A 12,882-nucleotide genomic window follows, 5' to 3' on the forward strand; every position below is an offset into this window, starting at 1 on the left:
GCAAAAGCATAGAATTATCATGTCACCTATTATTGACTGCAAAAGGAATAAGGGCTCATTTAAGACCACAAGTACAGTGTGCAAGTTTAAATGCAATTAGCCATGTTTTTTTTTTTAACAAAATGCAGTTACCTCTCACAATTCAAGCATTTTTTGCAGACTGATGCAATGCAAAATTGTGCCCAACCTATCAACATGTATGCTTTTGCGTTTGAATCAGACGCAATTGCACTGGAAACTTTTTTTAGCGTGGACTCAACATTAAAATGAGGTCTCCTGCCTATGAACTGTAAACAGGATGTAAAAAATGGATATGTGCTAACTGTATTATGGCTGGCTATTCCATTTATTATTCTACAGGAACGTGCAACAATCACTTTGCACCAGATTTACTTGTGCGGTTACACTTTTTCTCATTTTGTCCCAAGTTTCTAGCAGCTGTGCAGAAAAAAACAGGTGGCAGACAGTTGTATGAAAGTGTTTAGAAGTCGCACATGACAGATTCATGTGTTAAACAGGATGAAAAACTGGCAATGAAAGAGAATGCCTCAAAAATAATCTAGAAAATGTGCAGGGTGTAGCTGTATAGTATTTAGTAAATAATATTCCCATTTAATAAAACAGGGTATTTCTGAAGCTTCTGTACATTGAGAAATAGAACCTCAAATACACAATTCACTCCAGTGTGTAAGTTTGGTTAGCTGCCAAAAGTACTGTTGTGTCATATAAAAAAATGTAGAGGCTCGGCCACCTCACAGCAAGGTACAACAAGAAAAGATCCGATGGCACACAGGACTGCAGGAAATCTTCCAATTTTTATTTCAAAGCGGAGTGCAAATGCAACGTTTCAGGGAATAAACCCCCTTTGTCATGCTTGTGTGCCTGTGTGCCATAGGATTTTTTCTTGTTGTACCTTGCTGTGAGGTGGCACCCTTGTGCACCAGGCGTCTCTTTCATTCTGCAGGGTGTGCGAAGTCCTGCACTGCTCTGAATATAAAAAAATGTCACATCTCTCAATGTCGATAAACAACTATCATGGCAAGTGCTATTGTTTCTCATTGATGGATGAACATTTGGGGGAACAGAATTGTGCCCCAGCCCCCCTGTGTTCCAAGCTGCATACCAGCTGACCCCCCAATTTTTTATGTCCCATGTTATAGTAAAATAAACAGTAAGGGGCCTTTAGAGGACTGGCTCAGCAGAACTAAAGGTGCCCTCCATAAATACAGGTATAGGATCGCTCAGCAGAACTAAAGGTGCCCTCCATAAATAAAGGTATAGGATCCGCTATCCAGAAACCCGATATCCAGAAAGCTTCCGAATTACGGAATGGCTGTCTCCCATAGACTCCATTTTATCCAAATAATCCAATTTTTTAAAAATGATTTCTTTTTTCTCTGTAATAGTAAAACAGTAGCTTGTACTTGATCCCAACTAAGATATAATACCTACTGTCAAATTTGGTGGAGGTTCCATCATGCTGTGGGGCTGTGTGGCTAGTTCAGGGACTGGGGCCCTTGTTAAACTCGAGGGTCGGATGAATTCAACCCAATATCAACAAATTCAACAAGACAATGACCCTAAACACACTTGGAAATCTACAAAGGCATTTATGCAGAGGGAGAAGTACAATATTCTGGAATGGCCATCACAGTCCCCGGACTTGAATATCATCGAAAATCTATGGGATGATTTGAAGCAGGCTGTCAATGCTCGGCAGCCATCAAATTTAACTGAACTGGAGAGATTTTGTATGGACGAATGGTCAAAAATACTGCCATCCAAAATGGAGACACTCATCAAAGGCTATAGGAGGCATCTAGAGGCTGTTACATTTGCAAAAGGAGGTTCAACTAAATATTGATGTAATATCTATTGGGGTGCCCACATTTATGCACCTGTGTAATTTTGTTATGAAGCATATTGAATCCTTTCTGTTAATCCAATAAACTTTATGTCACTGCTGACATGCTACTGTTTCCATAAGGCATGTCATATACTGTATTAAAAGATCGTTGCTACTTTGAAAGCTCAGACAATGATAAACAAAACCCCAAAGAATTAAGAGGGGTTCCCAAACATTTTCATATGACTGTATATCAATTCCTGCTCGAGCAATTCTCGGCCTGGAAATGCTGAAACCTGCAGTTTGGGACCTTTCTTCACAGCCAGAGAAAATGTCCCTTATGCCAACACTTTTTTCTTTAAATCATAAGTGCATGTATCCCCAATCTATTATTTAGGGGTATCTATCTAGGCAGGTTGTTTTTATTTTTCATTCCAACCAATTGCCAACCAAACTGGCAAATAGGAAATAGACAGGATGCTTGGGACACCAAAACAAAAATCCATTCCATTAAAAATGGCATGGGGCAGCAATGAACATTTTTTTGCCACTCTAAAGGGTCCCAAATGAGCAAGACACCTCAATATTTGCTTACACTAGAGACCAGGATGAATGCATTCCACATATTGTTAAACCACTGAGTTGATTGCCTTGCATGCACATTTACCTACATGTAATTAATGCATTTAAATAACATTATTGAAAATAAAATCTACCCACTTTTTTTGTAAAGATTATCACATTTAGAAAAAGAAAATTTGCATTTAGTAAGCTAATCAGACAGAGGAACACATATTCTTTCTGTGTCAAATGAAGCCTACTTCTTAGCTGAGTGCAAGTACAGCAATGCATGACTTGTGCTACAGTGAACGTTAGCTTAGAGAGGCTAACAAACGTGATTAGTACCAGTACCAAATAGCAAATGTGAAGAGTGTGAGCAAATATTTGCTGTCTTGCATCATAGGATTCAGAGGAAACTTCTAAATTCCTTTTAAGTTATATTTAATGTTTAGTGTAACTCACTAAACACTGATTATAACTGATGATTTAAAAATGTTTATAAAGATATAATACAAAAGATCTTTAAATAACCCATAAAACATATAGGGGGTTATGTAATTAAAGGCATTTGCCCTGGAGCAGTACCCCATAGCAACCAATCAGCAGGTAGCTTTTACTGGTTTTACTGGTTTGTTGCTATGGTTTACTGCTCTTGGTCAAACTTAGTGCATTTTATTAGATATGGGGGATAGTGAATAATATACCCCCTATTATAAAATATAAGGATATTATTAAGTCACCAAGGCTTTCCATAACCATATATAGGGCAAGGGCTTTTATAGAGGTCATGGAACTCTGTGGTGACTTCTAATATCCTCATATTTTACACCAGAGGGAACATTATTTATTATAAAACACATGTTTTAGTGTCACAAGAAACTACATCACTGAGCATTGATTCTAACTGATGGCATCACTAAGTGCTGTTTATATAGTGAATAAAGTACCCCCTCTTGTAAAATATAAGGATATTATAAGTTACCGAATAGTTCCATGACCATATAACAGTACGATGCTGATGGCCGAGTGTTTTTATACAGGTCATGGAACTCTGAGATGACTTCTAATAACTTCATATTTTGCAACAGAGGGTACTTTATTTATTATAATACACAAGTTTCAGTGAGTCGTGACAGAAATGGTATCAGAACTCACCGTTTATAAGGATATATTCATGGCTTTTGTGTATGATAAGGATATAATTTACAGGATATTCATAGCTTTTGTGTATTATCTTCTGTATTAGATCCTTATAATACACAAGAGCCATGAATATATCCTTATAAACGGTGAGTTCTGATGTCATCAGTTATAAACGGTGAGTTCTGATACCATTTCTGTCACGACTCACTGAAACTTGTGTATTATAATAAATAAAGTACCCTCTGCTGCAAAATATGAAGTTATTAGAAGTTATCTCAATATCTTGTAAATGATATCCTTATAAACGGTGCTTAGTGGTGTAATCGGTTATAATCAAAGCTTAGTGATGTCATTATTGTCACATGACTCACTGAAACTTGTGTATTATAATAAATTAAGTACCCCCTGTTGCAAAATATGAGGATATTAGAAATCACTTCGGAGTTCTGTGACCTTTATATAAACACTCGGCCTTCGACCTCATGCTTTTATACGGTACTCCTCATGGAACTCCTCGGTAACTTATAATATCTTTATATTTACAATAGGGGGTACTTTATTCACTATATAAATGGTGTTTATCAGTAATATCAGTTCAAATCAGTGCTTAGTAATGTTACTTGTGTTACATGCCACATGTGTGTATTAAAATAAAAAATAAATAAAAAAAAACCCATAATATAAATAAAAGCAGGTCCTGGACTTCTGTAATCTTTGTATTGTACTATAGGGGTTACATTATTACCATTATTATTTCTTGCATTATTACCTTTATTTATTTATTATTGACAGATTATTCACAACATTTGTGTATTATATTCCGATGATTTTTTACTTTAAAATCTATCTTGCGCGAAACTCTGTAAGAGGTCTCTGAATTATTAAACTCCATATGTTCCTAAGATTAGACTAAAGGGTAACTTTTAGTTCAGTAATGGTATGTGTATGTTTAGAGGTTACTAAACTATATACATCTGAAATATGTATCGTGCATAGTGTATCATAAAAATGAGTGTATGTATCCTGACCCTGTTTGGGAATTATGGCATTAAATGAAACAGATCCCCTTGACTATATGATCGAAAATATCATCTGTGTTGTCCTACACAGATCTAAGGAAGGAAATCTGCTTGGTGTTCAAAGTCATGCTCTGTCCCCTGCTGCCGCACAGCAACAGAAGGAACTGGATTAAAAATTCTCTTTCTGCTTCTCTCAGTCACTTTTCTATTTTTTTCTATTTTTGAGTCAAAAGGATGCACCCTACTCACGCATACACCTGGAACCATCTACAGGTCACATACCTCAGTGGACGAGCTGGGCAAATGACAATGTGCACCTTCTTGTTGCCAATGACAGAGCAAGTTCCCAGTCAGCACTAACTTAATAAAAACCAAGAGCCATAAACAGGATTTACAATTTGTTGTTATTTTTAGCACTAAGATTTATAAGCATCTAAGAAAATTTTCAAAATAGATTTTCATTTGCACATTTTGTTGCTGTTCAAAATGGGAGTTGGAAGTTAAGTGGGGATCTTGGTCGATGTATAAACAACCAGTTTCGCTTTAGTATTAAAGGAGAATTAACCCTAAAAATGAATATGGCTAAAAATATGTTATATACTGAACTTCTTGCACCAGCCTTAAGTTTCAGATTCAATAGCAGCAATGATCCAGGACTTCAAACTTGTCACAGGGGGTCACCTGTCTGTCTGCGACATTAATGACATGCTCATTGGGCTCTGAGTAGCTGATGAGAAGCTAAATTTAGGGGTTGTCGCAAATTATCAAGCAGAAAATTAGGTTAGCCTGTAATATTAGCTGATGCTACAGGGCTGATTATTAAATTTTGATGCTAGTTGCACTGGTTTATGTGCCGCCATGTAGTAATTATCTTATTAGCCTTATATTGTGACATTTCTATTCTATGTGTACTGTATATTGTGAGTGGGTCCCTAAGCTCAGTAAGTGACAGCAGCACAGAGCATGTGCAGTGAATCAGCAGAAAAGAAGATGGGGAGCTACTGGGGCAATTTTGGAGACACAGATCTTCCCTGCTAAAGGGCTGTGGTTGCCTTGGGCTGGTACAGAAGCCCAAAACATTATGTACAACATTTCTAGCTACTTTTTCAGTTAGGCTTTTGTTCTCTTTAAACTCATGGAAAGCAGAAGCAGGGATGAAAATATGAAAATGACTATGATTGGCCAAGATATCAACAAGCAATGTTGACATTTTGATAGCAGTAAGAAAAAAGGTCACCGTTATTCCTGGGGTTCTAGTACGTGACATTTAGCACTGCTGAAAATGACATAGGAGCCATCAAATTTCCAGATTGCACAATTTTATAAAGATATGACACGGTGACAGGGGAACTGCTGTCATGAGGTGAGTTCAGAAACTTGCCTCAGGCAGCAGCAACCCACAAGTTTTGCCAGGGGTAGCAAAAAAGCCGCTCCTGAAAACTTTAAGAGACAAATTTTCGGCTATTAAACCAGAAACTTCTAGTTCAAGAGAGAGCAATTGTGCTCTCTGCGCTAGTGATGCACCCTACCCTGGACTCTGGTGCAAGAAAGGCAAGTGCCTTTAAGTAAGGGGAGTGAGGGAGGTGGGGGCGGCATCGCAGGAGTCGCCTCAGGTGGATCAGGGGACAGAATCACCCTTGCAAGGTAATTTACCTTTATATTATTTCAGAAGACAAGAGTTACTGCTGTCAACCGCAATTCTGGAGCTGCTGCCATCTCTCCCGCTCCACGCTTAAAAATTAGCGTCTAAGAGGGGCAGCATCACTAGTGCCTTGGCATCACTTTGCACTAGCGGAGCCGAATTTCCATGTTAAAACCCGTAATTTCAGCTCTTAAAGTTACAAGAAGGGCTTTCTGCCACCCCTTGTAACTTTGCCTCATGGCAGGAGCGGCCCTGACTGCTATCAAAATAAAATATGTAAATTCTGTTACAGTTGTGCTAAAATATACATTTGAATATACAGATCCCTTTTGTGGAAACCTGTTATAGAGAAAGCTCTGGAAGGCCATTTCCCAATTTAAACAAATAATTTTAAAAATTAATTTCCTTTTTCTTTGTAATAATACAACAGTTACTAAGCTTCATGAATCAGTATTGGTGGCAAATCCAATCCAATTGTATTCTGGATCCAGTACCTGTATGTCACTGAAATTAATGGGGTGATGTATTTATATACTTTCTGCAGTACTTTGTGGATATTCACAAAGAAACACAACAGTGTTGCAGGCTTTAAATGCATGTTGCATATTGGTTCAAAACACTGGGAGAGATGAGAAGGTGTCTCTAAATCAAAACAAAAAGGCTATGGATTGCACTGGGAAACATAGTAGGTTACATCTCAATAAAAGATGAAGGAACCACTGTGAGTTGCCCTCAGCAAGATAAAAGTTTCAGTGTGCATATTTGGCTACCAATATCCTGCTTAGGAATACAGGTATGGGATCTATTATCTGGAAACCCATTATTCAGGAAGCTACCCTACATTCAGTGAAAAGTGACCATCATACTAATACAGGGCTTTTGGGAGGCAGTTTATGAATATGCATTATCTAAGGCTCCACTCAACAAAAGAAACAGGGTGTGGCCTTTTTAGACAACACAGAAAAAGATGGCTGAATACAGCAGAGTAAACACACTGCAATAAAATCAGAAATTATGCTTTAGCCCTCTTTCTGCCAACAATATAGGATCACTGTGAAGGAAGTTATAGAGTGCAAGTGAAGCAGATTCTACTTTTGTGCATGGGAATAGAGCTTTGTGTAGAAAAGTGGCTTTTGGCTGGTAAGGGGTTGAAGAATAAATTGTAAGATCAAATGAATGGTTTTCATTTCTGACACTGGTCCTTTAATGTACAACATCCAATGTCCATTCTGACATAAAATAACAAGTCCGTATTTATGCTTGTAATGGAAGTATCCTGTTATAATAAGCCTATAAAAACTCTCTTGGGGGGCTATGCAAGAAGAATATACAAAGGCTAAGATATAAAGGCTAGGAAGCACAAGGGACAAGTCAAAATTAAACCAAAGAAGCAATAAAGACAAGTATAATACTCTGGTGAACTCAGGTGAAGGAATGTCTGATTCTGGGAATAGGATAGTAAAATAAGCAGTGACCTAGAGGAGAACAAGAAGGAGGCCAGTTCCCCTGAAGTAAATAATGGCTGACAAAAGTGGTTTTATCATCAGTAAGCTTTGACTTGTGCACTTTTTAATGGGGCATATGCTGACATTGGAAATAAAGTATAATCTTTGCATTAGACAAAAGGGACACAACACCACACCCTTTGAACATTAACACTACATCTCAGCAAAGCAAAGTGTTTGCAATACCACAGTGGATCTGCAGTTTGCCCATATGCCTATTTGCTTATCCTGTCTGAGGGAGGATTTATTACAAGATTCACACTTGGTAACGTAATTTTCTCAGATTTTTCTCTGTTTTCTTCATGTGTCTTTCAGCTAGAGCTTATCAGTGATGCAAGTAGAATAACGCTAATTTACTGAGAATGCGTAATCCTAAAATCAGATTGGGGGATTTTATGAGGCAATATGACCTTGCATATGTCTCCATTAAAGCTATAGAAACCTGTTCTTGTATGCAGCGTTCCCAGTACATATTTAGACAGATAACACTAATTGTACTTGACATGTCCTCTTAAGGATGGATTCCCTCCCCCCACACAGCCCTCCCCTTCCAGAACAAAGTCATATCAGTGAGGGAGACACTAAGCAGCATCCCACCATGCTGACTGCACTTACAACCTGCAAACTCAGTGAATGCTAAAAGACAGCATACATACTGCAATAGATCTCACTAAAAAGCAGGTTAAAATATTAGTGCAGTGCTGATAACAGAAAGGCATTCTTACTGAATAGTTCTTCTAAAGGCCTATATGTGACCACTAGAACAACCTTGAACTGCAAAAATACATATCCCATGAGCTCCATCAGTATATAAACTAAATCTGACACGTAACAACACCTGTGATGCAAGTATCTTACTGGAAGCACATTAACATAAAAATAAGATCCATCTATACACTGAAAATACATATATTGACATTATTGCTAATCAGGGTGACTTTTTGTGCAGAGGCATTGCCCAAACTGTAACCCACATCTTCCTGGTAAATAACCTAGTGCCAGTTGAAGCACTAGGATAGTGAAACCAGCAGTCGTGAACCTTCTCAAAGACAGCTGCCAGTTAGCTTCACCTGGCTCACTGTCTGGATCCATCATCAATCCATTCACATTGCAAATAAAGTACCTATTACTTGGCTGCTATTTATCCTACAAGAAAGCAGACTGAACCATTGGGAATGACATTGGTGTGGCAAATCGTGTCCCTGGTTTGGAAAAAATAACTGTCAGTTTCAGTGGGCTCTGCACACATCTGTCATGTTGCTTTGGCCCTAAACAGGTGTATAGGTAGAAGAGACTTAAGTTAAAGGTTTCAGTGAAGCAGACTCCAAAGTAACTAAATATCCAAGTCATAAACATTGTACTACTTTCTTTCAGTATTTCTTCCCGGCTTCCCAGTTTTTTTTCTAGCCAAGCAACTGTGCATTTATTAATTCATGAGGCACTAATTAGTTCTTTGTTTAATTTTGTGTTAAACAGACTGACCGGAATGATAACGACTTGCAGCGCTGCGTTGCAGTCCCAAACCGCCCCTCTTTTCTGACAACAAGGGAGCGCAGCGCGACTGGCGTGATGAACCCAAATTCCCTTTTCAGTTGCACTTCATTAAGTCAAAATGTGACAAGAAGCTTAGAGAGCAACTTTCAGATCCGATCGCACATAACAATTGGGGAGTGAAGTTTTCTTAGTGGATACTGGGGAGGCTCCGAATGGTTGTTGTCGACTAACCTCTTCTATGCTGGCAAAGGTGTTAAAGGACCACAAGTACAAGATAATGGCAGAACATGAAATCGTAGTTAAGTCTTGATATAATGTCTTCATATATTGCAATTATTTGTGCAGTACAATACTGTGATCATAAACAAAGCATGGCATTAATTTTTAACCCCTTATGCCAAGTCATCAAAAGTTTAAATCAACCCTTTTGCAGCTGTATGTATTAGTGTTGTACAGCAAACTAATGGCATTCTAATCTAAGTAAAATGGTCTTATCATCTTGACAAATATTAGAAGCCTAAAGATGGCCATAGACGTAACAATTACGATCTTTCCTTTCTTTCCAAGAAAGATTGTTCATTACAACACACACTGATTCAACACACACTGATTCATCAGCTATATAGGTAAAAACAATAGAATTCTACCTGTATCTGACGATTAAGCACTAACAGTGGCAGATGTTCGGTGCCTTTAAATTTTCTGCCTGGGCTGGGCCTACCGAAATCCAAGCCTTCTGCCGATATCGGTCAGCTCATCTCCCACCATACACGCACAAAATTGCATCTCTAAGAGCTCATTCAACCAACACTTTACAACCCTGTTTTCAAAAAGGATACTGAATTAAATGTAAATAGAAAGAGAATGGGCACCTTTGCAAATCATTTAACCCCTATATTTAATTTCAAATAGTACAAAGACAACATATCAAACGTTGGAACAGAGAACTGTTTTCTGAAAACTATATGCTCATTTAGATTGATGCCAGCAACACGTTGGGACAGGGGCAACAAAAAACTGTTAAAGTGTGCAAAGCTAAAAAGAGCATCATACCTCCCAACTGTCCCGTTTTTAGAGGGACAGTATCTCTTTTGACAGCTAAACCCACAGTCCCTCGTTTGTACTGGAAAGTCCCATTTTTCTCTGCACTGAACGGCCAGAAAAAGAAACAAAGTTTCTAACTTAATTTGTAAAATTTTGTAAAATAAACATGGTAATTAGGGGGTGTTGCCACAAAATGGGCATGGTCAAAAAGATTATCCACGCTACGCATGGCAACTTTTTTTGTCCCTCTTTTTATTTCGAAAATGTTGGGGGGTATGGCATCTCAGAGAGCCTGGGTCTGTTAGAAGTAAAGATGATAAGGGTACAACACTCTGTGACACACTGTACTGGCAAATCTTGCAAAAACTTTTATTCTTCAACATAAAATTTAAAAGAATTTGGGTCTTTCATCATATAACATACATAATATAATTAAAAGATTTAGAGAATCTAGAGAAATCTCTGTGCACATGGGACAAGGCGGAAAGCCAGTATTGTGTGGCCATGATCTTCAGTCTCTCAGATGGCATTGCATTAAAAACAGACACAACTCCATAGTGGAAATCACTGCAATGGCTCAAAAATACTTCCCAATACCACTGTCCATTAATGCAAGTTAAAACTCTACCATGCGAAGAAACATGAATATATATAAACATGATCCAGAAACACCTTAACCTTTTCTGACCCCTAACTCATTTACTTAAGTAAAATGCAAAACTGTCCTGTGGTCTGACAAATCAAAACATAAAAACAATTGTTTTGGAAATCTCAGGACTAAAGAGAAAAAACACCATCTGGCTTGTTATTAGCTCACAGTTCAAACGTCAGCATCCGTGATGGTATGAAGATGTGTTAGTGCACAAGGCATGGGTAGCTTGCACATCTGGGAAGGCACCATAAATGCTGCATGCTATATGCAGGTTTTAGAGCAACATATGCTGCCATCCACATGCCTTTTCAAGAAAGGCCTTGCTTATTTCAGCAACACAATGGGAAACCACATTCTGCATGTATTATAAAGAGTGCAGGTGCTAAACCTTGTCACCCATTGAAAACATTTGGCGTGTTAGGAAAGAAAAACAAAAACCTGGGCAGAATATGACAGCATTTCACTTTCAAAACTACAGGAATAACAACATTTCACAGTTTTAGCATTTGATATGCTGTCTTTGCATCTGCAATTAAGTATAGAGTTTAAATGATTTGCAAATCATTTGTATTTATATTTTACTTAGCAGGCCCAGAACTAGGGGGTAGGCAGAAGAGGCACGTGCCTAGGTGCAAAGGTAGAGGGGCGCCAAGCACATACCTCTTCTGATGCCTTCCCTTAGTTGGACTTAGTTCAGAAGCTGTAGCAGCAGTTCCTGCCAAATGTGAGCTTCCTTTGCATTTGCGTGAACGGTGGGGGAGGGGCGCCGTAGTTGGCCAAGTTGTTTAGGGCACCCAGCCTACTTGGCCCGGCACTCTTACTTAGGGGCAGATTTATCAAAGGTCGAAGTTCGAAGTTAAAAAAACTTCAAACTTCAAATTCAAAAAGACTAACTGAATGGTGGTCGAAGTTTTTTGGGGTCGAAGTGGGCCTACTTAGAATCGTACGATTCGAAGTAGCGCTACTTCGATTCAAAGTTTTTTTAACCTTCGATCTCCCAAACTCCCCCAATTGCCTCCATACAGGTTCTAAGAAATCCCCCATAGGCTAAAACAGCACTTCAACAGCTTTTAGGTCGAAGTTTTAAAGAGACAGTACATGATAAATTTCGATATTCGAATTTCGAAGTTTTTTTCCACTTCGATTCGAAGTTGGACTATTCGATGATCGAAGTACCCAAAAATTACGACCTTTGATAAATCTGCTCCTCAGTGTCCCAGCTCTATTGGAAACAGGACTGTGCTTCACAGCTGTGCTTTACACCTTATACAGTGTGTAATTGTGCCCTCCCAAAGCAGAAACAAAGTGCCACAAAAAATAAATGCCAACAGACTCTAGTGTATGTAGTTTGCTACAAAAATGACAAAAACATTTTACATAATACATGCAACAAAAGTTTTGTGAATTTTTTGCCGTTTTGCTAATTTTAACGCAGAACATAAGAAACCTTCTTATAACATTCATAGAACTTAAACCTTCTATATAGGGTTGCACTATCAATGACAACACATAACATCTAAATGGCAAACATTCGATAAACATCAGGAATTCTTTATTATGTTTTGAATTTTATGAGGAAACTTTAACCCTGATAATGTAATGAAAGAAAAAGAGTGCCTCTGCACTCACCTTATAAATATATTAGGCCATGGCACACTGGAAAATTTGTCATCTGTAATAAATCTGCGCTACCACTGGAACCATGTCTCCAGAAAATCAAAGGTGGAAAAATATTTACATTGCTTTGCTTTTCCGAAGTTGCCCAAAGTTGCCTCGGGAGGCAACTTCAGGCACCTTTGGAAAAACTAAGCAACGTGTATATTTTCCTACTGGAGATTTACATCATTGCAGATGGGAAAGCATTTTCTGGAGAATAGCTGCCCACAGTAGAGCGTAAATGTTTTTAATAATATTAGGACATTTTGGGCAACAAAAAATCCCAGAATCTCATTTTCTGGTTGTATGTGGTCACTCCT

General features: G+C 38.2%; 1 protein-coding gene across 3 annotated transcripts in view; it reads right to left on the reverse strand.

The window, feature by feature from the left end:
- casz1.L (castor zinc finger 1 L homeolog) overlaps nt 1–12,882 on the reverse strand; it is a 253,395-nt gene that overhangs the window by 96,564 nt on the left and 143,949 nt on the right. The window lies entirely within an intron of this gene.

The sequence above is a fragment of the Xenopus laevis genome, chromosome 7L (assembly GCF_017654675.1).
Source record: "Xenopus laevis strain J_2021 chromosome 7L, Xenopus_laevis_v10.1, whole genome shotgun sequence".
Classification (NCBI taxonomy): domain Eukaryota; kingdom Metazoa; phylum Chordata; class Amphibia; order Anura; family Pipidae; genus Xenopus; species Xenopus laevis.